The sequence below is a fragment of the Atractosteus spatula genome, chromosome 25 (genome assembly GCF_055471065.1).
Source record: "Atractosteus spatula isolate fAtrSpa1 chromosome 25, fAtrSpa1.hap1, whole genome shotgun sequence".
NCBI lineage: Eukaryota > Metazoa > Chordata > Actinopteri > Semionotiformes > Lepisosteidae > Atractosteus > Atractosteus spatula.
This window is the reverse complement of record NC_142730.1, coordinates 14,703,647-14,728,113: the sequence shown is the minus strand read 5'-3', so window position 1 is coordinate 14,728,113 and position 24,467 is coordinate 14,703,647. Positions and strand designations below refer to the sequence as shown.

The following is a 24,467-nucleotide window of genomic DNA, read 5'->3' as shown; positions in this document are numbered from 1 at the left end:
GATTTGTGCTACAAAACACCAAGCGCTCAAAGTGACGTCTGCGTTTGTCACTGAAACTTTCAACTCTTTCATCACTTATGTAGGAAATACAAAGAGCAGTTAGGTGGAACGCGTAGGATGGCCGTCAGCAGAGTGGCGCAGCGGAAGCGTGCTGGGCCCATAACCCAGAGGTCGATGGATCGAAACCATCCTCTGCTACATGTGTCTTACGCATGGTTCATAAGCATTCCATCGGGTTAGCAAAGTGCATTAAAGTAGTGTGGATCTCCCTTTCCTTAAGTTCTGTTCTGAGTTTCTCTCTCGTGTGTGTTTGTGCAAGCTTGACACTTGCGGGACTCTTTCATCTTCACCAATACGGAGATGACCAAATGTGTCTTCGGTTGTTCTGAGATCTTTGATAGTTTCTTCGAATGCTTCAAGTGAACCTCGAAATCGAAGCAGTTATGTTTATATTGATTTCTCGCATTAATCATTATTAACCAGGAACAGCCAGCACAGTCGGTCGCATTAGTAATTATGTCACGTCTCTACTTAGCAGAGCATTCAAAGACCCACTGGAAGCAGGAAAGCACTAAGACACTGCAAAACTGAACTCGGGAAAATCATACTGGGAGCTCTGAGCGATGTCTGCATCCAAGCCATCCAATACGGACTCTGAGACCTTGGAATATCAACACTATGATGCGCTACCTTTTCCCTGGAGCAAAACGATGGAATTAGAAGAATGCTTACCGCAGGATACAACTGTGCCGTTGTTATTTGGAGCACGGTTTTCACTTGCATGAAAACTACAGCAGAACGTAGAAGGATGATCACAGAGGAGTCCACGCGGGCATGCTGAGGAGATTGTAGGTCGTACATTTCAATGATTACTGACATTTGCGCTGCTTGAGGTACAGTAATCAACAAAGAACAGGGTGTGCTACTCTCGAATCCGGTCACCACATGATGAAAAGCCAGGAAGTATACCTTGTCCAATTGACGTCAACAGGGACACGTTAACCCCTTGCTTCCCTGGCGCCCGGCTAGCTCAGTCGGTAGAGCATGAGACTCTTAATCTCAGGGTCGTGGGTTCGAGCCCCACGTTGGGTGGTGCCCGTCTCCTTATTAACAAAGTTTCGTGCTCATCCTTGACCCTCTTACACCTTGATGGTACCGAGCACTAAACTTTAATGCACAGGTGTGATGAAACTGAGATGAAAAGGGCTTATCTAGCTCTTTGCCCGAGAGATAAATCAAAGGTTCCGCAGACAATCCGTTGGCTCCGGTCACTCTGACGCAGATAGGAGCTGCAGCCATCATAACTTGTATGAAAACTGATAAGAGCTCCTGTCTATTTACAGTTTCATTTACTCTAGCCTTTCCTTAAACACTGCGTGTACGAAGGCTAAGAAATTGCAGAGCTATTCTAATACAATAACTATTTGGAATCTTTTCGCCATAACAGTTTCACTGTGATTTTGCAGGTAACACGTACGTACGTAACATTTTGAACCGCACTGGAAAAATATGGGAAAGAAATGGCGAAAAGCAACTCTTCAACACGTGGCAATATCTTCCTGAGCGGAGTCCTGTTCTCGAAGCTCGACACTCTGCAAGAGTCACTTCTCCCAACTTGCGCCCGCAGGTTTCCGTAGTGTGCCTGCAAAGAGCCATCCGTTTGAGACAGGCGCACGTTCCGATTTCATTGAACTAAGCTAGATGCACAATTTCGAATGCAGCCTTCATCACAAACGACAGTTCATTTCTCGAAAGCTTGTCATGTAAAAAAAGGAAACAAAGAACGAAAACATACAGCTGACAATCTTCTGAAGCTGCAGATTTAGCTTTTGAGAAATGGACATTTTATGTATGCAGATGCTTTTCAAGCGCTGGTTTTAGAACGTCGCTGTGCTTCCAGCATCATTCTCAGCCTTCTAAACTGCCTATCGAGGTGCCGATCACTTTGTAAAGCGCTTGAGAGGCCGGAGCTGCTCAAACTGCTCTTGCCGTTTCCTTCAATCAAAAGCACTATTTTTTTCGTTGTATGGAAAGCTTTTCAAGTCTTGCATCGACACGCACCTTTCCTGAAATGTCCAAAGGGTGAATGTTTCGCAAAGAAATCCAGTCTACCTTTAGGGGGCATGATGTTGAAATCGGAACAAGCCCTGGGTGGGCTTGAACCAGCAGCCGTTCAGTTAACAGCTGCACAGAAACGCCCCCCGCTTGCTTTGTATCATTCGCAAGTTTCTGGTTAAAGAGTAAAAAAGGCTGGAATTCTTTTCCAGAAGCAGCCGGCAGGATTTCTTCTGCACCCACCCAGAAAAGCCAAGAATTGTATTTCATCTGTCGCAAGCTGTATGTTTCAGAAAGAGAATGAATACTTGCATTAAACTGAATCAAGCCGACAGACACGCACCTGAAGTGGAAATCTAATAAGTAAATTGATTCTTAAAATGTAGAGAGCTTTGAAAAAAATATATTGGTGCTTTTAGATAATATATTTCAAGGATGTAATTGCTGTGCTACAGTACGTGCAGAATTTTAGAAAACAGTGCGTCAACAAAGTACACTGTTTGGGTAACTTTAGAAGACAATGTACCAAAACAATATATGCTGTCTGGGTCGTTAGAATTAGCCGAAAGTAACTGATAAGCTTTGAATAACAAATCTAGTGCTTCTTCTCTCGTTCTATGTTGTAATCTGTTTTGTCTTAGGGAAAGGGGAAGCTTTTGAAGGGACAAAGCACTGAGCTTTTTTACAGCGCAACGTCTTATAAAAACCCTGTACTGCTTGTAACAAATTGAGTCTCCGGTTGCACTTTGCGAAGTGGCAACAGGGCTCCCAATATTGCAATATTGAAATAAAGACCTTACTCAGGTGAGAACTCTCTCTTGTGGCTTCCTTGATAGTTAAATTTCCACGACAGAATTGGCACCCCAGATGGGACACTAACCTGAGCGCGGACGGCTGCTGAAACTCCATCCGGAGCCGGACAATTTTAGCAAATTGGACGAACCTCGGAGGATAAACTGTTTGTCCTTCCTGAGACGCGTCTGGAGAATTCACGGCTGTCTGACGTCAGTAAGTGATCCTTTTAACGAACTTTTGTTTTAAGACGATTTATAAGAATTTTTTCTGTGGTCTTATAGCAGAGAAAGAGCAGGCCGGTGAGGGTGTTCTCACGCGGGTTTGATGAGTCCGGGACTCATAAAGAACTTATCTTAACACAGACGTGTGGTTTTTGCTCTGCGGAGTAGTTAATGTGATAAGGTTCTAAAGTAAGGCACCGATCGGTAAAAATGGGAAATGAAAATTCGAAGACGGAAACAGGACCGAGCGGTCCAGCGAAGTACATGTACAGGGAATTTGGAGAAAGGGGAATAAAGTGTCTTCCATCGTGGTGTAGTGTTTCATAGCCGTTCAGGGACGCCAAATATGTAATCATAGTGGCTCTCTGAAGGCACCAGTTCTGTAGGGTTTGGGCATTTACTGAGACAATTATCAATTGTAGCAGTAAATCACAAAGTTGATTCTTTTGATGGCTTTAGAATCCAACCACGCGACATAACTCAAACAACGCGCACACACAGGTACTAATACACGAGGATAAATTTATTAATACATAGAATATGCATATAAACCTAACAGATCTTATCGAGAGGGTTATCAGAATACAAAAGGTATATATTCAATCAGTTACGAAGTGTTACACATCAAGAGGACATACGTTCAGTATATCATTCATTAAGACCGTTTCGTAAAGTGAACTTGGTTACAACTTCTACATTAGATACTCAAAACAAGTACATAACTCTTAGGAATTAAATTGATATCAACTGGTTGGGATAGCAATTGAATTCTCGAGCTGTAATGCATTGAAGTTGAATACTCATCCAATTTCTGGGGATTCAGATCTCCTGCAGGCACAAACAATCAGCTGCAGGCTTGTTGCTGTCCAATCCGCGCTCTCTGGCTCCGTGCCAGGCTGTGCTGTGCGGCTTGCGACGGTGCGCTGCTGATGCTCACTGACCGGCTAGTTAGTGTTGGCTTTAACTAGCAAAGTTTGTGCACAGGAGAAAAGATGACTGTGGATCCCAGCAAGTCAGGAAGAGGACCGGTTCGTTCCTGATGAAGAGCTAGTTCTGAATAGTGATTCAGCTGTCCACAGTTCTGACCTGTCCACGAGGCCTGCTGCTGGTTACTCTCTGGCAACCTCCACTCTAGACTCTTAGAACAAAGGAAAGTTCTGGCACTCGGACACACTGGCCGTTCCGTGGTTGTCCGGGCTGAGTCTCGGGATGGTCAGGAGGCGCGCTGCGAGAATGTCCTGCCCTTGGGAGCCTTCTGCTCCTGGGCCGTCCTGCCCTGGAATTCTCCTTTGAATTCCCTTTAGAACAGTCCACAGAATCCTCTCCAGAATCTTACTGAATCTCCCGAATCTGAATCTTGTTGAATCTCAATCTCCAGGCCTGTGTTGCCTGTTTTTACCTGGAGGAACTTCAGCTTGTTGATTGGCTGAAAGTTCCATGGGCATCAGAGTCCCACGTGGGTTACTCAGCCCTACCAGTCCCTGATTGGTTGATCAAGGTGAGATATGAGTCACTTACTCCTGACACTTAGGAATGCAGTCCAGATGTCCAACTGGCACTCCCTAGACAGATAGGCGCCAATGGATGACCATTGATCATGATAGCCAGGCTTAGCTAAGTGCACCCCCCTTTGGGAGCTGTCCTAGGAAACCTTAAATCACCCTAATGGTCTCTCTGTGGCTGCACCACAGAGATGAACAGAGAAATGGGGCCTCATTTGGGAAGCTCAGAAACACTTAATTCTGCCTTATTATTAAGCCTCGCCGCTACATATCCCCCCTTTTTGAAGGTCACGAGGTCCTGAGGCGTTGTTGCCTTCAAAACAAAACAGAGTTAAGTGATGTCCCTTGCCATTAGAACATTAATCTTAAATGTCTACATTACTCCTCGAGAATTCATACCGGAACCAGCATTGGGAACAAACAGGATGAATAACATCTGGAGTATGTATAAACACGGTAGGAGACATTATCTCAGTCTAGGAATTACACATCAGGAAGTTCACTGTCAATATCTGATACCTCTGTGGTAGATATTTGGGGAGAAGTCACTTCCTTTCTTTTGACATGCTACCTTTGACTCATTCATGCTACCCGGAGTACATCTTGATGTGAGAGTACATCATTCAGAGTACACTGTCAGTCATGATCCAGCTACCTGGCAGTAGTGTTACAATAACAACAGTTCCTGTTCCCAGCCCCCCGATAAACCACAACACCTGTGTTGGGTATCTGCTAGGGTGGTTTGGAGGTTTGTTCCATTAAAGCAAACTAACTACCTGTACCTCTTCAGGGCTTACTGTTTCTTGGATTTCTATCCAATTCAATAGTGTGGCACCTGAAGGCATCCATGACCTCAAGTTTGGTCTTATGTTGTCTGGTTCCAGACCGTACAGTGTTAAGTTACCATGCTGTACTATGGCCTCCTCAGGAACTTAAAGGAACTGTTTTATTAGGTAGCTGCATCATGCCTGTCACAAGTCACAGTGTCAGTTAAACGTGGTGTGCTGACCAGCCATTTACTTCCCACCTGCTCTTCATGGGGTTCATTAACCTTCCTCTGCTCGTTAGTAGCTTTACACCCTTCATTGGTGAATCGTTTAGACACAGCCAATGGATAGCTTTGGTAGCCATACCCATCTCAAGATTTGGAACCGAATTCAATCTTGGTTTGCCTTCTGGGTGAGCTATGAACGATGGGGTTAATGTCACACACTCCTCTACTGAGAAGAGTGGAATCAAGTGGGTTGGGAATTGTGCCGTGGTTAGACTGGCTACAGTGGCACTAAGCTCCCTTAACAGGTCTTGTGTCAACATTCTGGCCTGTTGCACACAAGCATAAACCCACTGTATAACACCAACAATCATGTCCACTGGTTGGGGAATAAGGTTTAACCCTGTTGCATAGGAAATTGCCTGTAGGGTTTTCCCTAAGCTTTCCAACTTTTGATGCTGTCGATACAGTCTGTCACTACCCTCTGGTATCTCTGACACCTGCCTTCTTGGGGCAGTCAGGGTGAGAGTGCCAGTAGCACACAAACCTACCAGAAAAAGCAAACGTGCAACAGTGGCGGCAGCAATCAGTCCTCCCAAAAGTCTTTTCGGGTGGCTGATCCCAGTCATCTCCTTCTGAGTGACTGTCGCCTTTCTAAGCTGGCGCAGCGTGTACATGGTGTCTTTCTCAGTATGCCATGTGGCATCTTGGGCACCAACATCCTGGAAATCTGGGGAGATCTGACGCAGCTGCTGATGCTGCTCCTCCTTTTCCAGGGCATCTGCTTTTTCGATTTGTTCATGCCTGTGCTCTAGGAACCCTGCAGGGGGCGGTGCAGCGGTGGACCATGCCTGACCCTCGGCTGAGTGGTCATCTGGAGCACCTGAGTGATCTGGGATTGTTACCCCATTCTCACTGTTCAGGTCCACCCTGCACACTTCCTGATTGAGGAATCCCTCGATCGGCATGTTTACAATCGTTCGCTGGGCGTGGGTGTAGGACACCTGCTCGCTCCCCCCTTCCCTCGCTAGGGGTTCAGGGAGCTGCCCCAGCACTGGGATAGCTAGTTCACTGTCTTCGAACTCGCTATCACCCACCAGGCCCATGTCAGTACAGGCGGGGATTCTGACACCCCTCTTTGCGATGTCCTGCACTGGCAGGCGGGTGGCTTGACCATCCAGCTCCAGTCTGGGTGAACCACTGTTGGTCAGACTCAGACTGACAGACTGAGCTGGTGGCTGTAAGAAAACCAGCTCGGCTTTCATTCCCTGTCCCTTCTGGGGGACTGGGTGTGTTGGAAACCCTGCCGTTGAGGCAGGAACAATCAGGTCAGTCTCACTCACTACCTGGTAGTTGTGAGAAATAATGTTACCTGACTGCAGGTTCCCTGGGTCACAGCAGAGGGAATCGGCATCTGGGATCAGGTGTGTCCACAGCGCAGTAGTCTCAGCGTCCAGCTGGACCTCCTGTCTAACCTGTGAATGTTGCACCAGGGGCACCTGGTGGTGGCCCTGTGACAGCTGCTCAAGCAGATCCTCACTAATAGAGGACCTCTCAGGGCTAAGGGTGAGGGCTACATCACCAACCTGCTCTCCTGCCATCTGGATCCCTTCCACCACCGCAGGGTGGTGGTCCTGACCCCTCTTGGGTGCCAGGGTGCACAGGGAAAGCTCCTTTTCATCGCCAGGTGGGGAGATCTGCTCCTCTTTAGGGATGTAAAAGGGGTGTGCTTTACCTGGTGGATCAGGCGGCTGCTTGGAGCACCGCTCCTGTGGCAGGGAGGCTGTTGTGACCTCAGCCGGGACACGACTTCCCTGTATATCCGGGGAACAAGAAAATATTTTTATTTCTTGTCCAGAGGGAACAGAAGGAATCTCCACATAGGCTTCTGTGTTCGGTGGGCACTGTGTGAGCACAGTCTGCCTCTTGGCCCCCCTTTCCTTCTGTACAGAAGGCTTAGGAGCCTTGACCTGTTTCCACACTTTGCCTTTCTGGTGATCCACCAAAGGTTCCTCTCTGAGTCGCATGCCCTTTTCTTTTTCAACCCGTTTGAGCTTGCCGTGTGACATCAAACACCTTTCAACCTCAGTGTCAATCAGCGTCTCACTGGGTAAGACATCTCCCATGGCAGCCTTGAGGTAAAAGCTTCCTGCTTTTCCTCTGTGTTTTACTGCCTGCTCTGTGACTTCAGGGGTGGAGTCAGCACTCACTTGGGAGTGGCTGACCTCATCCAGGCAGGAACCCTTCCGCTCAATCAGATAGACTGAGGGAGTGGGAGGGGGCGGGTCTCCGCCTCCTCCAGTGGAGAGTATCAGCTCATTCACGCTTCCGGCAGCCTTGGGGAGCGGTTGTCCCTGTCCTAATAAAGCTTGTTCAAGCCTGGCCAGGCGGGCGGCTACTGAATCCTTTTGTTCAGCCTTTTCTAGCCCTTTCCCTTCCCCGGTGTTCTCATGGCACTTAGGACGCTGGGTGCGGTCCTGTGTGAGTGCTTTGGAACGGGGCTTAGCCAGCTCAGGAGCCTGTGCTCCTTCGAGCAGGGGGGAATTAACCCTGCTGGCTCTGACGGCGAACACAGTCGCTTTAGCAGCTTTTTGCTCAGAGCGACTTTGGACATCATACTCCCAGGCTTTCTGCGCGAATCTCTTAATATCAGTCATTTTCATGGTCTGTGCATCTGTATGCATTAAGATCATCTTTCTGACTGACGGGTGGAGATTCGCAATGAATAAACCCTTGAAATGTGTGTTCTCTTCGCAACCCTCATAATTTCGCCCTGCAAAATAAGTTCGTCTAAGTCTCTCGTAATATTCGCGAGGGGACTCTGCTCTCTCGTGCTTAATGTTAAGAGCGGCGGCTATCGCAGCAGTCGGGTCAATAAACGCACTGTATTCTTCGATAAGTGCTTGACACAGCTCCTGAAAATCACTACAGACTTCTTTCATCTGCCTAGCCATCCACTCATGTACAGCTCTGCTGGTAGTTTTCCTGACCAGAAACACTTTCTCCTGTTCTGTGGCGTTTGGCAGGTACTGCAGGTTATACCTGAGGTCTTGAATATAACTCTCGATATTATTCTCTGACACTGCGGGGTCAAATCTCTCTATGTCCTTCGCTAGCTCTCTCAGAGAATGGAGATTTATCCTTCTAGCTTCTCCGCTGACGGAGATATGGAAGAGATCGTGGTCAGACTTGTCGCTGCTAGAGAGAGTGCTTAATAGCGACTCGAATTCAGACCTTTTAGCAACCATCGTTAAACTTAAAGAGTATTACTTTTAAGTACGAAATCACAGTTTTACCACAGAAAACCACAAGATCAGGTATGCAATCAACCTGGTAGATTGCAAAAGATCACAAAACACTCAAGCACTGCTTAAAGAGCAAGGGGAACTTTTTTTTTTCTTTCGGCTTTCAGCACACTGTATTATCGTGTATGAAACCCGCGGCGTTTTATATGAATTATTCCGCTTGGTTGATTCATTTCAGTCTTGCCACGCCCACCCAGGGACGCCATAAATGTAGTGTTTCATAGCCGTTCAGGGACGCCAAATATGTAATCATAGTGGCTCTCTGAAGGCACCAGTTCTGTAGGGTTTGGGCATTTACTGAGACAATTATCAATTGTAGCAGTAAATCACAAAGTTGATTCTTTTGATGGCTTTAGAATCCAACCACGCGACATAACTCAAACAACGCGCACACACAGGTACTAATACACGAGGATAAATTTATTAATACATAGAATATGCATATAAACCTAACAGATCTTATCGAGAGGGTTATCAGAATACAAAAGGTATATATTCAATCAGTTACGAAGTGTTACACATCAAGAGGACATACGTTCAGTATATCATTCATTAAGACCGTTTCGTAAAGTGAACTTGGTTACAACTTCTACATTAGATACTCAAAACAAGTACATAACTCTTAGGAATTAAATTGATATCAACTGGTTGGGATAGCAATTGAATTCTCGAGCTGTAATGCATTGAAGTTGAATACTCATCCAATTTCTGGGGATTCAGATCTCCTGCAGGCACAAACAATCAGCTGCAGGCTTGTTGCTGTCCAATCCGCGCTCTCTGGCTCCGTGCCAGGCTGTGCTGTGCGGCTTGCGACGGTGCGCTGCTGATGCTCACTGACCGGCTAGTTAGTGTTGGCTTTAACTAGCAAAGTTTGTGCACAGGAGAAAAGATGACTGTGGATCCCAGCAAGTCAGGAAGACGACCGGTTCGTTCCTGATGAAGAGCTAGTTCTGAATAGTGATTCAGCTGTCCACAGTTCTGACCTGTCCACGAGGCCTGCTGCTGGTTACTCTCTGGCAACCTCCACTCTAGACTCTTAGAACAAAGGAAAGTTCTGGCACTCGGACACACTGGCCGTTCCGTGGTTGTCCGGGCTGAGTCTCGGGATGGTCAGGAGGCGCGCTGCGAGAATGTCCTGCCCTTGGGAGCCTTCTGCTCCTGGGCCGTCCTGCCCTGGAATTCTCCTTTGAATTCCCTTTAGAACAGTCCACAGAATCCTCTCCAGAATCTTACTGAATCTCCCGAATCTGAATCTTGTTGAATCTCAATCTCCAGGCCTGTGTTGCCTGTTTTTACCTGGAGGAACTTCAGCTTGTTGATTGGCTGAAAGTTCCATGGGCATCAGAGTCCCACGTGGGTTACTCAGCCCTACCAGTCCCTGATTGGTTGATCAAGGTGAGATATGAGTCACTTACTCCTGACACTTAGGAATGCAGTCCAGATGTCCAACTGGCACTCCCTAGACAGATAGGCGCCAATGGATGACCATTGATCATGATAGCCAGGCTTAGCTAAGTGCACCCCCCTTTGGGAGCTGTCCTAGGAAACCTTAAATCACCCTAATGGTCTCTCTGTGGCTGCACCACAGAGATGAACAGAGAAATGGGGCCTCATTTGGGAAGCTCAGAAACACTTAATTCTGCCTTATTATTAAGCCTCGCCGCTACAGTGGAGTAAGTTAGGTTTTCCAGAAAATGGTAGTTTTAGTACCAGGCAGATACAACAACTAGAAGAACAGTTAAAGTTAAAGAAATGTAATGCATCTTGTTATGTATGTGCTTTAATGCCTCATTCTACAGCCTCACCCATTTCTCTCCTGGTTAGAATCACTGTTTGGGCCAGGGGGAATGTTTTTCTTTAAGTTACTAACACCGATTATAGGGGCTGTGATACTTGTCTTCCTGTTTTTATGTTGCTATATGACATGTATTATTCCAATGCTTTTCAAATATGGTAATGAATATGTTTGCGCATCAGTATGTTCTGATAAGAACGCAAGAATCCGAAGTATGGGAGCCTCCTGGGAGTCCATATGAAGAATCTAACTTTTAATCATTTTCAAGAATAAAAAGGAGGGAATTGAAGTGGAAATCTAATAAGTAAATTGATTCTTAAAATGTAGAGAGCTTTGAAAAAAATATATTGGTGCTTTTAGATAATATATTTCAAGGATGTAATTGCTGTGCTACAGTACGTGCAGAATTTTAGAAAACAGTGCGTCAACAAAGTACACTGTTTGGGTTACTTTAGAAGACAATGTACCAAAACAATATATGCTGTCTGGTTCGTTAGAATTAGCCGAAAGTAACTGATGAGCTTTGAATAACAAATCTAGTGCTTCTTCTCTCGCTCTATGATGTAATCTGTTTTGTCTTAGGGAAAGGGGAAGTTTTTGAAGGGACAAAGCACTGAGCTTTTTTACAGCGCAACGTCTTATAAAAACCCTGTACTGCTTGTGACAAATTGAGTCTCTGGTTGCACTTTGCGAAGTGGCAACAGGGCTCCCAATATTGCAATATTGAAATAAAGACCTTACTCAGGTGAGAACTCTCTCTTGTGGCTTCCTTGATAGTTAAATTTCCACGACACACCGCCGTTGTTTTTCTCCATCGGAAGTTTGTCGTTAAGGAAAAACATCGCTGTCATTTTCTTGCCAGCCGGCGGCATTTCTTGTGCAGCGATGAGCCAGATTTGTATTTCGGATTTCGGAAGTTGTGTGAATTTCTTGAAGCTGAAAGTCAACTCGCTCCAGAAAAGAAATGTGCAGTCGCATGAAAGCCGTGCCTGCTTATTAAACCGCAGGACCTGAGCTTGCGTTCTGTTTCTCATCGCGTTCGCAAAGGCGATTCCTGCCTCTAACACTGCTATGTCTGCGATTCAAAGTGCCGTGTGGAGCAGCTTCGAAAGTCTCGTTCACGCTCCTCCGATGTTGCTTTCTCTCTGCCTAACGAAGTTCCATTTTGGTGTCGGAGCGGGGAGACCTAATCATTCCAGCTTTAAGCCACCCTTCAATCTTCTGAGGGGTGTCTGAGTGCTAGCATGTCATTTGCCTTTTTTTTTTTTGAAACGGAGAGCGACGTTGAAAAAGGTTACCTCCGCCGCCTCGCCCTCCGTGTTAAATGATCGCAAGACGGCGGCGGCGGCGCTCCCTGTAGTTGTGGCCGAGCGGTTAAGGCGATGGACTAGAAAGCCATTGGGCTCTCCCCGCGCCGGGTCGAATCCTGCCGACTACGGCGTCCTTCTCGTGTCGCCGTGCGCCTGCCCAGAAAAAGGCGGAGTGCCGTTTCTCTCTTCCTGCTTCTTGTACAAACGCTAAATCGCTTGGACCTGCTGCCTTGGAAGTCATGTCTTCAGCGTCCCCCAGCGACATTTCACACTTGGAAGCAGACAACCACGCTTTTGGCATTGGCATGCCTTGCGCCCTACTTCCAGCCTTTGAAGATCTAATTATTCAAACTGAAAGAACCGACTGAATAGGTGTTTGCAGTGCACCAGGAGGAGCAGTGACCATAGCAGTGGAGGGGTGAGGATGGCGCAGATGGAAACGTTTTCATGCGCTCCTCTGGGAGGAATGAAAATAAAAGGCGAAACCGGAAACAGTAGTAGCCGCAAGAGGAAGTGTCTTCAAGCGCCAAGCAAGCGCTCCTCGTTAGTATAGTGGTGCGTATTCCCGCCCGTCACGTGGGAGACCAGGGATGGATTGCTTGACGGCGAGCCGGGTTGCTTTTCTCCCATCAGATTCCAACCGCTAATGCTAACGCAGTTTGTGGGAGCTTACGTGCTTCTCCTTTTCCGTCATTTTCGGACGACTATTCCAAAGGGGTAACCTGATGGAATAGGGGCCTGAAGACACGAGGCATTCTTAAACCAGCACTGGGCTGCACGGCCTTCTGTTGCGATCAGATTATATTCGAGTGAAAAAGCCAGAGCAGCCGCTTCCATCCTATGGAGTACGAGCTAAATCAGGAGAGGTATGGGACACGCGCGTGCCTATAGGTGCACGTCTCCTACGTCAGGCTGCTTCACCCATGTGCACCCGACTGGAGAGGGAATGGAGCAAGCTTTTTGTCAGGAGTGGGATTCGAACCCACGCCTCCAGGGGAGACTGCGACCTGAACGCAGCGCCTTAGACCGCTCGGCCATCCTGACGCCAGCCCTCTTCCCCAAAGCGGTCTGATGAGCCACCGCGATCCCACTACGCTCTTCGAGTATCGCACTGTTATTAATACTACAGTGTGACTCCAGCATTAAAATGTTTGGAAAATGTGTCGGCCTTTATAATCCAGTGTAGAGCAGCGTGTGATGATTTGTGCTACAAAACACCAAGCGCTCAAAGTGACGTCTGCGTTTGTCACTGAAACTTTCAACTCTTTCATCACTTATGTAGGAAATACAAAGAGCAGTTAGGTGGAACGCGTAGGATGGCCGTCAACAGAGTGGCGCAGCGGGAGCGTGCTGGGCCCATAACCCAGAGGTCGATGGATCGAAACCATCCTCTGCTACATGTGTCTTACGCATGGTTCATAAGCATTCCATCGGGTTAGCAAAGTGCATTAAAGTAGTGTGGATCTCCCTTTCCTTAAGTTCTGTTCTGAGTTTCTCTCTCGTGTGTGTTTGTGCAAGCTTGACACTCTTTCATCTTCACCAATACGGAGATGACCAAATGTGTCTTCGGTTGTTCTGAGATCTTTGATAGTTTCTTCGAATGCTTCAAGTGAACCTCGAAATCGAAGCAGTTATGTTTATATTGATTTCTCGCATTAATCATTATTAACCAGGAACAGCCAGCACAGTCGGTCGCATTAGTAATTATGTCACTTCTCTACTTAGCAGAGCATTCAAAGACCCACTGGAAGCAGGAAAGCACTAAGACACTGCAAAACTGAACTCGGGAAAATCATACTGGGAGCTCTGAGCGATGTCTGCATCCAAGCCATCCAATACGGACTCTGAGACCTTGGAATATCAACACTATGATGCGCTACCTTTTCCCTGGAGCAAAACGATGGAATTAGAAGAATGCTTACCGCAGGATACAACTGTGCCGTTGTTATTTGGAGCACGGTTTTCACTTGCATGAAAACTACAGCAGAACGTAGAAGGATGATCACAGAGGAGTCCACGCGGGCATGCTGAGGAGATTGTAGGTCGTACATTTCAATGATTACTGACATTTGCGCTGCTTGAGGTACAGTAATCAACAAAGAACAGGGTGTGCTACTCTCGAATCCGGTCACCACATGATGAAAAGCCAGGAAGTATACCTTGTCCAATTGACGTCAACAGGGACACGTTAACCCCTTGCTTCCCTGGCGCCCGGCTAGCTCAGTCGGTAGAGCATGAGACTCTTAATCTCAGGGTCGTGGGTTCGAGCCCCACGTTGGGCGGTGCCCGTCTCCTTATTAACAAAGTTTCGTGCTCATCCTTGACCCTCTTACACCTTGATGGTACCGAGCACTAAACTTTAATGCACAGGTGTGATGAAACTGAGATGAAAAAGGCTTATCTAGCTCTTTGCCCGAGAGATAAATCAAAGGTTCCGCAGACAATCCGTTGGCTCCGGTCACTCTGACGCAGATAGGAGCTGCAGCCATCATAACTTGTATGAAAACTGATAAGAGCTCCTGTCTATTTACAGTTTCATTTACTCTAGCCTTTCCTTAAACACTGCGTGTACGAAGGCTAAGAAATTGCAGAGCTATTCTAATACAATAACTATTTGGAATCTTTTCGCCATAACAGTTTCACTGTGATTTTGCAGGTAACACGTACGTACGTAACATTTTGAACCGCACTGGAAAAATATGGGAAAGAAATGGCGAAAAGCAACTCTTCAACACGTGGCAATATCTTCCTGAGCGGAGTCCTGTTCTCGAAGCTCGACACTCTGCAAGAGTCACTTCTCCCAACTTGCGCCCGCAGGTTTCCGTAGTGTGCCTGCAAAGAGCCATCCGTTTGAGACAGGCGCACGTTCCGATTTCATTGAACTAAGCTAGATGCACAATTTCGAATGCAGCCTTCATCACAAACGACAGTTCATTTCTCGAAAGCTTGTCATGTAAAAAAAGGAAACAAAGAACGAAAACATACAGCTGACAATCTTCTGAAGCTGCAGATTTAGCTTTTGAGAAATGGACATTTTATGTATGCAGATGCTTTTCAAGCGCTGGTTTTAGAACGTCGCTGTGCTTCCAGCATCATTCTCAGCCTTCTAAACTGCCTATCGAGGTGCCGATCACTTTGTAAAGCGCTTGAGAGGCCGGAGCTGCTCAAACTGCTCTTGCCGTTTCCTTCAATCAAAAGCACTATTTTTTTCGTTGTATGGAAAGCTTTTCAAGTCTTGCATCGACACGCACCTTTCCTGAAATGTCCAAAGGGTGAATGTTTCGCAAAGAAATCCAGTCTACCTTTAGGGGGCATGATGTTGAAATCGGAACAAGCCCTGGGTGGGCTTGAACCAGCAGCCGTTCAGTTAACAGCTGCACAGAAACGCCCCCCGCTTGCTTTGTATCATTCGCAAGTTTCTGGTTAAAGAGTAAAAAAGGCTGGAATTCTTTTCCAGAAGCAGCCGGCAGGATTTCTTCTGCACCCACCCAGAAAAGCCAAGAATTGTATTTCATCTGTCGCAAGCTGTATGTTTCAGAAAGAGAATGAATACTTGCATTAAACTGAATCAAGCCGACAGACACGCACCTGAAGTGGAAATCTAATAAGTAAATTGATTCTTAAAATGTAGAGAGCTTTGAAAAAAATATATTGGTGCTTTTAGATAATATATTTCAAGGATGTAATTGCTGTGCTACAGTACGTGCAGAATTTTAGAAAACAGTGCGTCAACAAAGTACACTGTTTGGGTAACTTTAGAAGACAATGTACCAAAACAATATATGCTGTCTGGGTCATTAGAATTAGCCGAAAGTAACTGATAAGCTTTGAATAACAAATCTAGTGCTTCTTCTCTCGTTCTATGTTGTAATCTGTTTTGTCTTAGGGAAAGGGGAAGCTTTTGAAGGGACAAAGCACTGAGCTTTTTTACAGCGCAACGTCTTATAAAAACCCTGTACTGCTTGTAACAAATTGAGTCTCCGGTTGCACTTTGCGAAGTGGCAACAGGGCTCCCAATATTGCAATATTGAAATAAAGACCTTACTCAGGTGAGAACTCTCTCTTGTGGCTTCCTTGATAGTTAAATTTCCACGACAGAATTGGCACCCCAGATGGGACACTAACCTGAGCGCGGACGGCTGCTGAAACTCCATCCGGAGCCGGACAATTTTAGCAAATTGGACGAACCTCGGAGGATAAACTGTTTGTCCTTCCTGAGACGCGTCTGGAGAATTCACGGCTGTCTGACGTCAGTAAGTGATCCTTTTAACGAACTTTTGTTTTAAGACGATTTATAAGAATTTTTTCTGTGGTCTTATAGCAGAGAAAGAGCAGGCCGGTGAGGGTGTTCTCACGCGGGTTTGATGAGTCCGGGACTCATAAAGAACTTATCTTAACACAGACGTGTGGTTTTTGCTCTGCGGAGTAGTTAATGTGATAAGGTTCTAAAGTAAGGCACCGATCGGTAAAAATGGGAAATGAAAATTCGAAGACGGAAACAGGACCGAGCGGTCCAGCGAAGTACATGTACAGGGAATTTGGAGAAAGGGGAATAAAGTGTCTTCCATCGTGGAGTAAGTTAGGTTTTCCAGAAAATGGTAGTTTTAGTACCAGGCAGATACAACAACTAGAAGAACAGTTAAAGTTAAAGAAATGTAATGCATCTTGTTATGTATGTGCTTTAATGCCTCATTCTACAGCCTCACCCATTTCTCTCCTGGTTAGAATCACTGTTTGGGCCAGGGGGAATGTTTTTCTTTAAGTTACTAACACCGATTATAGGGGCTGTGATACTTGTCTTCCTGTTTTCATGTTGCTATATGACATGTATTATTCCAATGCTTTTCAAATATGGTAATGAATATGTTTGCGCATCAGTATGTTCTGATAAGAACGCAAGAATCCGAAGTATGGGAGCCTCCTGGGAGTCCATATGAAGAATCTAACTTTTAATCATTTTCAAGAATAAAAAGGAGGGAATTGAAGTGGAAATCTAATAAGTAAATTGATTCTTAAAATGTAGAGAGCTTTGAAAAAAATATATTGGTGCTTTTAGATAATATATTTCAAGGATGTAATTGCTGTGCTACAGTACGTGCAGAATTTTAGAAAACAGTGCGTCAACAAAGTACACTGTTTGGGTTACTTTAGAAGACAATGTACCAAAACAATATATGCTGTCTGGTTCGTTAGAATTAGCCGAAAGTAACTGATGAGCTTTGAATAACAAATCTAGTGCTTCTTCTCTCGCTCTATGATGTAATCTGTTTTGTCTTAGGGAAAGGGGAAGTTTTTGAAGGGACAAAGCACTGAGCTTTTTTACAGCGCAACGTCTTATAAAAACCCTGTACTGCTTGTGACAAATTGAGTCTCTGGTTGCACTTTGCGAAGTGGCAACAGGGCTCCCAATATTGCAATATTGAAATAAAGACCTTACTCAGGTGAGAACTCTCTCTTGTGGCTTCCTTGATAGTTAAATTTCCACGACACACCGCCGTTGTTTTTCTCCATCGGAAGTTTGTCGTTAAGGAAAAACATCGCTGTCATTTTCTTGCCAGCCGGCGGCATTTCTTGTGCAGCGATGAGCCAGATTTGTATTTCGGATTTCGGAAGTTGTGTGAATTTCTTGAAGCTGAAAGTCAACTCGCTCCAGAAAAGAAATGTGCAGTCGCATGAAAGCCGTGCCTGCTTATTAAACCGCAGGACCTGAGCTTGCGTTCTGTTTCTCATCGCGTTCGCAAAGGCGATTCCTGCCTCTAACACTGCTATGTCTGCGATTCAAAGTGCCGTGTGGAGCAGCTTCGAAAGTCTCGTTCACGCTCCTCCGATGTTGCTTTCTCTCTGCCTAACGAAGTTCCATTTTGGTGTCGGAGCGGGGAGACCTAATCATTCCAGCTTTAAGCCACCCTTCAATCTTCTGAGGGGTGTCTGAGTGCTAGCATGTCATTTGCCTTTTTTTTTTTTGAAACGGAGAGCGACGTTGAAAAAGGTTACCTCCGCCGCCTCGCCCTCCGTGTTAAATGATCGCAAGACGGCGGCGGCGGCGCTCCCTGTAGTTGTGGCCGAGCGGTTAAGGCGATGGACTAGAAAGCCATTGGGCTCTCCCCGCGCCGGGTCGAATCCTGCCGACTACGGCGTCCTTCTCGTGTCGCCGTGCGCCTGCCCAGAAAAAGGCGGAGTGCCGTTTCTCTCTTCCTGCTTCTTGTACAAACGCTAAATCGCTTGGACCTGCTGCCTTGGAAGTCATGTCTTCAGCGTCCCCCAGCGACATTTCACACTTGGAAGCAGACAACCACGCTTTTGGCATTGGCATGCCTTGCGCCCTACTTCCAGCCTTTGAAGATCTAATTATTCAAACTGAAAGAACCGACTGAATAGGTGTTTGCAGTGCACCAGGAGGAGCAGTGACCATAGCAGTGGAGGGGTGAGGATGGCGCAGATGGAAACGTTTTCATGCGCTCCTCTGGGAGGAATGAAAATAAAAGGCGAAACCGGAAACAGTAGTAGCCGCAAGAGGAAGTGTCTTCAAGCGCCAAGCAAGCGCTCCTCGTTAGTATAGTGGTGCGTATTCCCGCCCGTCACGTGGGAGACCAGGGATGGATTGCTTGACGGCGAGCCGGGTTGCTTTTCTCCCATCAGATTCCAACCGCTAATGCTAACGCAGTTTGTGGGAGCTTACGTGCTTCTCCTTTTCCGTCATTTTCGGACGACTATTCCAAAGGGGTAACCTGATGGAATAGGGGCCTGAAGACACGAGGCATTCTTAAACCAGCACTGGGCTGCACGGCCTTCTGTTGCGATCAGATTATATTCGAGTGAAAAAGCCAGAGCAGCCGCTTCCATCCTATGGAGTACGAGCTAAATCAGGAGACGTATGGGACACGCGCGTGCCTATAGGTGCATGTCTCCTACGTCAGGCTGCTTCACCCATGTGCACCCGACTGGAGAGGGAATGGCGCAAGCTTTTTGTCAGGAGTGGGATTCGAACCCACGCCTCCAGGGGAGACTGCGACCTGAACGCAGCGCCTTAGACCGCTCGGCCATCCTGACACCAGCCCCCTCCCCCAAAGCGGTCTGATGAGCCACCGCGATCCCACTATGCTCTTCGAGTATCGCACTGTTATTAATACTACAGTGTGACTCCAGCATTAAAATGTTTGGAAAATGTGTCGGCCTTTATAATCCAGTGTAGAGCAGCGTGTGATGATTTGTGCTACAAAACACCAAGCGCTCAAAGTGACGTCTGCGTTTGTCACTGAAACTTTCAACTCTTTCATCACTTATGTAGGAAATACAAAGAGCAGTTAGGTGGAACGCGTAGGATGGCCGTCAGCAGAGTGGCGCAGCGGAAGCGTGCTGGGCCCATAACCCAGAGGTTGATGGATTGAAACCATCCTCTGCTACATGTGTCTTACGCATGGTTCATAAGCATTCCATCGGGTTAGCAAAGTGCATTAAAGTAGTGTGGATCTCCCTTTCCTTAAGTTCTGTTCTGAGTTTCTCTCTCGAAATCGAAGCAGTTATGTTTATATTGATTTCTCGCATTAATCATTATTAACCAGGAACAGCCAGCACAGTCGGTCGCATTAGTAATTATGTCACGTCTCTACTTAGCAGAGCATTCAAAGACCCACTGGAAGCAGGAAAGCACTAAGACACTGCAAAACTGAACTCGGGAAAATCATACTGGGAGCTCTGAGCGATGTCTGCATCCAAGCCATCCAATACGGACTCTGAGACCTTGGAATATCAACACTATGATGCGCTACCTTTTCCCTGGAGCAAAACGATGGAATTAGAAGAATGCTTACCGCAGGATACAACTGTGCCGTTGTTATTTGGAGCACGGTTTTCACTTGCATGAAAACTACAGCAGAACGTAGAAGGATGATCACAGAGGAGTCCACGCGGGCATGCTGAGGAGATTGTAGGTCGTACATTTCAATGATTACTGACATTTGCGCTGCTTGAGGTACAGTAATCAACAAAGAACAGGGTGTGCTACTCTCGAATCCGGTCACCACATGATGAAAAGCCAGGAAGTATACCTTGTCCAATTGATGTCAACAGGGACACGTTAACCCCTTGCTTCCCTGGCGCCCGGCTAGCTCAGTCGGTAGAGCATGAGACTCTTAATCTCAGGGTCGTGGGTTCGAGCCCCACGTTGGGCGGTGCCCGTCTCCTTATTAACAAAGTTTCGTGCTCATCCTTGACCCTCTTACACCTTGATGGTACCGAGCACTAAACTTTAATGCACAGGTGTGATGAAACTGAGATGAAAAGGGCTTATCTAGCTCTTTGCCCGAGAGATAAATCAAAGGTTCCGCAGACAATCCGTTGGCTCCGGTCACTCTGACGCAGATAGGAGCTGCAGCCATCATAACTTGTATGAAAACTGATAAGAGCTCCTGTCTATTTACAGTTTCATTTACTCTAGCCTTTCCTTAAACACTGCGTGTACGAAGGCTAAGAAATTGCAGAGCTATTCTAATACAATAACTATTTGGAATCTTTTCGCCATAACAGTTTCACTGTGATTTTGCAGGTAACACGTACGTACGTAACATTTTGAACCGCACTGGAAAAATATGGGAAAGAAATGGCGAAAAGCAACTCTTCAACACGTGGCAATATCTTCCTGAGCGGAGTCCTGTTCTCGAAGCTCGACACTCTGCAAGAGTCACTTCTCCCAACTTGCGCCCGCAGGTTTCCGTAGTGTGCCTGCAAAGAGCCATCCGTTTGAGACAGGCGCACGTTCCGATTTCATTGAACTAAGCTAGATGCACAATTTCGAATGCAGCCTTCATCACAAACGACAGTTCATTTCTCGAAAGCTTGTCATGTAAAAAAAGGAAACAAAGAACGAAAACATACAGCTGACAATCTTCTGAAGCTGCAGATTTAGCTTTTGAGAAATGGACATTTTATGTATGCAGATGCTTTTCAAGCGCTGGTTTTAGAACGTCGCTGTGCTTCCAGCATCATTCTCAGCCTTCTAAACTGCCTATCGAGGTGCCGATCACTTTGTAAAGCGCTTGAGAGGCCGGAGCTGCTCAAACTGCTCTTGCCGTTTCCTTCAATCAAAAGCACTATTTTTTTCGTTGTATGGAAAGCTTTTCAAGTCTTGCATCGACACGCACCTTTCCTGAAATGTCCAAAGGGTGAATGTTTCGCAAAGAAATCCAGTCTACCTTTAGGGGGCATGATGTTGAAATCGGAACAAGCCCTGGGTGGGCTTGAACCAGCAGCCGTTCAGTTAACAGCTGCACAGAAACGCCCCCCGCTTGCTTTGTATCATTCGCAAGTTTCTGGTTAAAGAGTAAAAAAGGCTGGAATTCTTTTCCAGAAGCAGCCGGCAGGATTTCTTCTGCACCCACCCAGAAAAGCCAAGAATTGTATTTCATCTGTCGCAAGCTGTATGTTTCAGAAAGAGAATGAATACTTGCATTAAACTGAATCAAGCCGACAGACACGCACCTGAAGTGGAAATCTAATAAGTAAATTGATTCTTAAAATGTAGAGAGCTTTGAAAAAAATATATTGGTGCTTTTAGATAATATATTTCAAGGATGTAATTGCTGTGCTACAGTACGTGCAGAATTTTAGAAAACAGTGCGTCAACAAAGTACACTGTTTGGGTAACTTTAGAAGACAATGTACCAAAACAATATATGCTGTCTGGGTCATTAGAATTAGCCGAAAGTAACTGATAAGCTTTGAATAACAAATCTAGTGCTTCTTCTCTCGTTCTATGTTGTAATCTGTTTTGTCTTAGGGAAAGGGGAAGCTTTTGAAGGGACAAAGCACTGAGCTTTTTTACAGCGCAACGTCTTATAAAAACCCTGTACTGCTTGTAACAAATTGAGTCTCCGGTTGCACTTTGCGAAGTGGCAACAGGGCTCCCAATATTGCAATATTGAAATAAAGACCTTACTCAGGTGAGAACTCTCTCTTGTGGCTTCCTTGATAGTTAAATTTCCACGACAGAATTGGCACCCCAGATGGGACACTAACCTGAGCGCGGACGGCTGCTGAAACTCCATCCGGAGCCGGACAATTTTAGCAAATTGGACGAACCTCGGAGGATAAACTGTTTGTCCTTCCTGAGACGCGTCTGGAGAATTCACGGCTGTCTGACGTCAGTAAGTGATCCTTTTAACGAACTTTTGTTTTAAGACGATTTATAAGAATTTTTTCTGTGGTCTTATAGCAGAGAAAGAGCAGGCCGGTGAGGGTGTTCTCACGCGGGTTTGATGAGTCCGGGACTCATAAAGAACTTATCTTAACACAGACGTGTGGTTTTTGCTCTGCGGAGTAGTTAATGTGATAAGGTTCTAAAGTAAGGCACCGATCGGTAAAAATGGGAAATGAAAATTCGAAGACGGAAACAGGACCGAGCGGTCCAGCGAAGTACATGTACAGGGAATTTGGAGAAAGGGGAATAAAGTGTCTTCCATCGTGGAGTAAGTTAGGTTTTCCAGAAAATGGTAGTTTTAGTACCAGGCAGATACAACAACTAGAAGAACAGTTAAAGTTAAAGAAATGTAATGCATCTTGTTATGTATGTGCTTTAATGCCTCATTCTACAGCCTCACCCATTTCTCTCCTGGTTAGAATCACTGTTTGGGCCAGGGGGAATGTTTTTCTTTAAGTTACTAACACCGATTATAGGGGCTGTGATACTTGTCTTCCTGTTTTCATGTTGCTATATGACATGTATTATTCCAATGCTTTTCAAATATGGTAATGAATATGTTTGCGCATCAGTATGTTCTGATAAGAACGCAAGAATCCGAAGTATGGGAGCCTCCTGGGAGTCCATATGAAGAATCTAACTTTTAATCATTTTCAAGAATAAAAAGGAGGGAATTGAAGTGGAAATCTAATAAGTAAATTGATTCTTAAAATGTAGAGAGCTTTGAAAAAAATATATTGGTGCTTTTAGATAATATATTTCAAGGATGTAATTGCTGTGCTACAGTATGTGCAGAATTTTAGAAAACAGTGCGTCAACAAAGTACACTGTTTGGGTTACTTTAGAAGACAATGTACCAAAACAATATATGCTGTCTGGTTCGTTAGAATTAGCCGAAAGTAACTGATGAGCTTTGAATAACAAATCTAGTGCTTCTTCTCTCGCTCTATGATGTAATCTGTTTTGTCTTAGGGAAAGGGGAAGTTTTTGAAGGGACAAAGCACTGAGCTTTTTTACAGCGCAACGTCTTATAAAAACCCTGTACTGCTTGTGACAAATTGAGTCTCTGGTTGCACTTTGCGAAGTGGCAACAGGGCTCCCAATATTGCAATATTGAAATAAAGACCTTACTCAGGTGAGAACTCTCTCTTGTGGCTTCCTTGATAGTTAAATTTCCACGACACACCGCCGTTGTTTTTCTCCATCGGAAGTTTGTCGTTAAGGAAAAACATCGCTGTCATTTTCTTGCCAGCCGGCGGCATTTCTTGTGCAGCGATGAGCCAGATTTGTATTTCGGATTTCGGAAGTTGTGTGAATTTCTTGAAGCTGAAAGTCAACTCGCTCCAGAAAAGAAATGTGCAGTCGCATGAAAGCCGTGCCTGCTTATTAAACCGCAGGACCTGAGCTTGCGTTCTGTTTCTCATCGCGTTCGCAAAGGCGATTCCTGCCTCTAACACTGCTATGTCTGCGATTCAAAGTGCCGTGTGGAGCAGCTTCGAAAGTCTCGTTCACGCTCCTCCGATGTTGCTTTCTCTCTGCCTAACGAAGTTCCATTTTGGTGTCGGAGCGGGGAGACCTAATCATTCCAGCTTTAAGCCACCCTTCAATCTTCTGAGGGGTGTCTGAGTGCTAGCATGTCATTTGCCTTTTTTTTTTTTGAAACGGAGAGCGACGTTGAAAAAGGTTACCTCCGCCGCCTCGCCCTCCGTGTTAAATGATCGCAAGACGGCGGCGGCGGCGCTCCCTGTAGTTGTGGCCGAGCGGTTAAGGCGATGGACTAGAAAGCCATTGGGCTCTCCCCGCGCCGGGTCGAATCCTGCCGACTACGGCGTCCTTCTCGTGTCGCCGTGCGCCTGCCCAGAAAAAGGCGGAGTGCCGTTTCTCTCTTCCTGCTTCTTGTACAAACGCTAAATCGCTTGGACCTGCTGCCTTGGAAGTCATGTCTTCAGCGTCCCCCAGCGACATTTCACACTTGGAAGCAGACAACCACGCTTTTGGCATTGGCATGCCTTGCGCCCTACTTCCAGCCTTTGAAGATCTAATTATTCAAACTGAAAGAACCGACTGAATAGGTGTTTGCAGTGCACCAGGAGGAGCAGTGACCATAGCAGTGGAGGGGTGAGGATGGCGCAGATGGAAACGTTTTCATGCGCTCCTCTGGGAGGAATGAAAATAAAAGGCGAAACCGGAAACAGTAGTAGCCGCAAGAGGAAGTGTCTTCAAGCGCCAAGCAAGCGCTCCTCGTTAGTATAGTGGTGCGTATTCCCGCCCGTCACGTGGGAGACCAGGGATGGATTG

The 24,467-nt window shown here is 46.1% G+C and overlaps 5 non-coding genes across 5 annotated transcripts; 3 read left to right on the top strand and 2 right to left on the bottom strand.

Moving 5' to 3' along the window:
• The first annotated feature begins 1,019 nt into the window (after positions 1-1,019).
• On the top strand, positions 1,020-1,092 carry trnak-cuu (transfer RNA lysine (anticodon CUU)). Its single transcript has one exon. It is a non-coding gene; the product is annotated as a tRNA-Lys (tRNA).
• An 11,843-nt stretch (positions 1,093-12,935) lies between these two features.
• trnal-cag (transfer RNA leucine (anticodon CAG)) lies at positions 12,936-13,018 on the bottom strand. The gene has a single exon. It is a non-coding gene; the product is annotated as a tRNA-Leu (tRNA).
• A 1,165-nt stretch (positions 13,019-14,183) lies between these two features.
• trnak-cuu (transfer RNA lysine (anticodon CUU)) lies at positions 14,184-14,256 on the top strand. The gene has a single exon. It is a non-coding gene; the product is annotated as a tRNA-Lys (tRNA).
• A 4,685-nt stretch (positions 14,257-18,941) lies between these two features.
• trnal-cag (transfer RNA leucine (anticodon CAG)) lies at positions 18,942-19,024 on the bottom strand. The gene has a single exon. It is a non-coding gene; the product is annotated as a tRNA-Leu (tRNA).
• Positions 19,025-20,072: 1,048 nt separating this feature from the next.
• Positions 20,073-20,145, top strand: trnak-cuu (transfer RNA lysine (anticodon CUU)). The gene has a single exon. It is a non-coding gene; the product is annotated as a tRNA-Lys (tRNA).
• Positions 20,146-24,467: the final 4,322 nt, after the last annotated feature.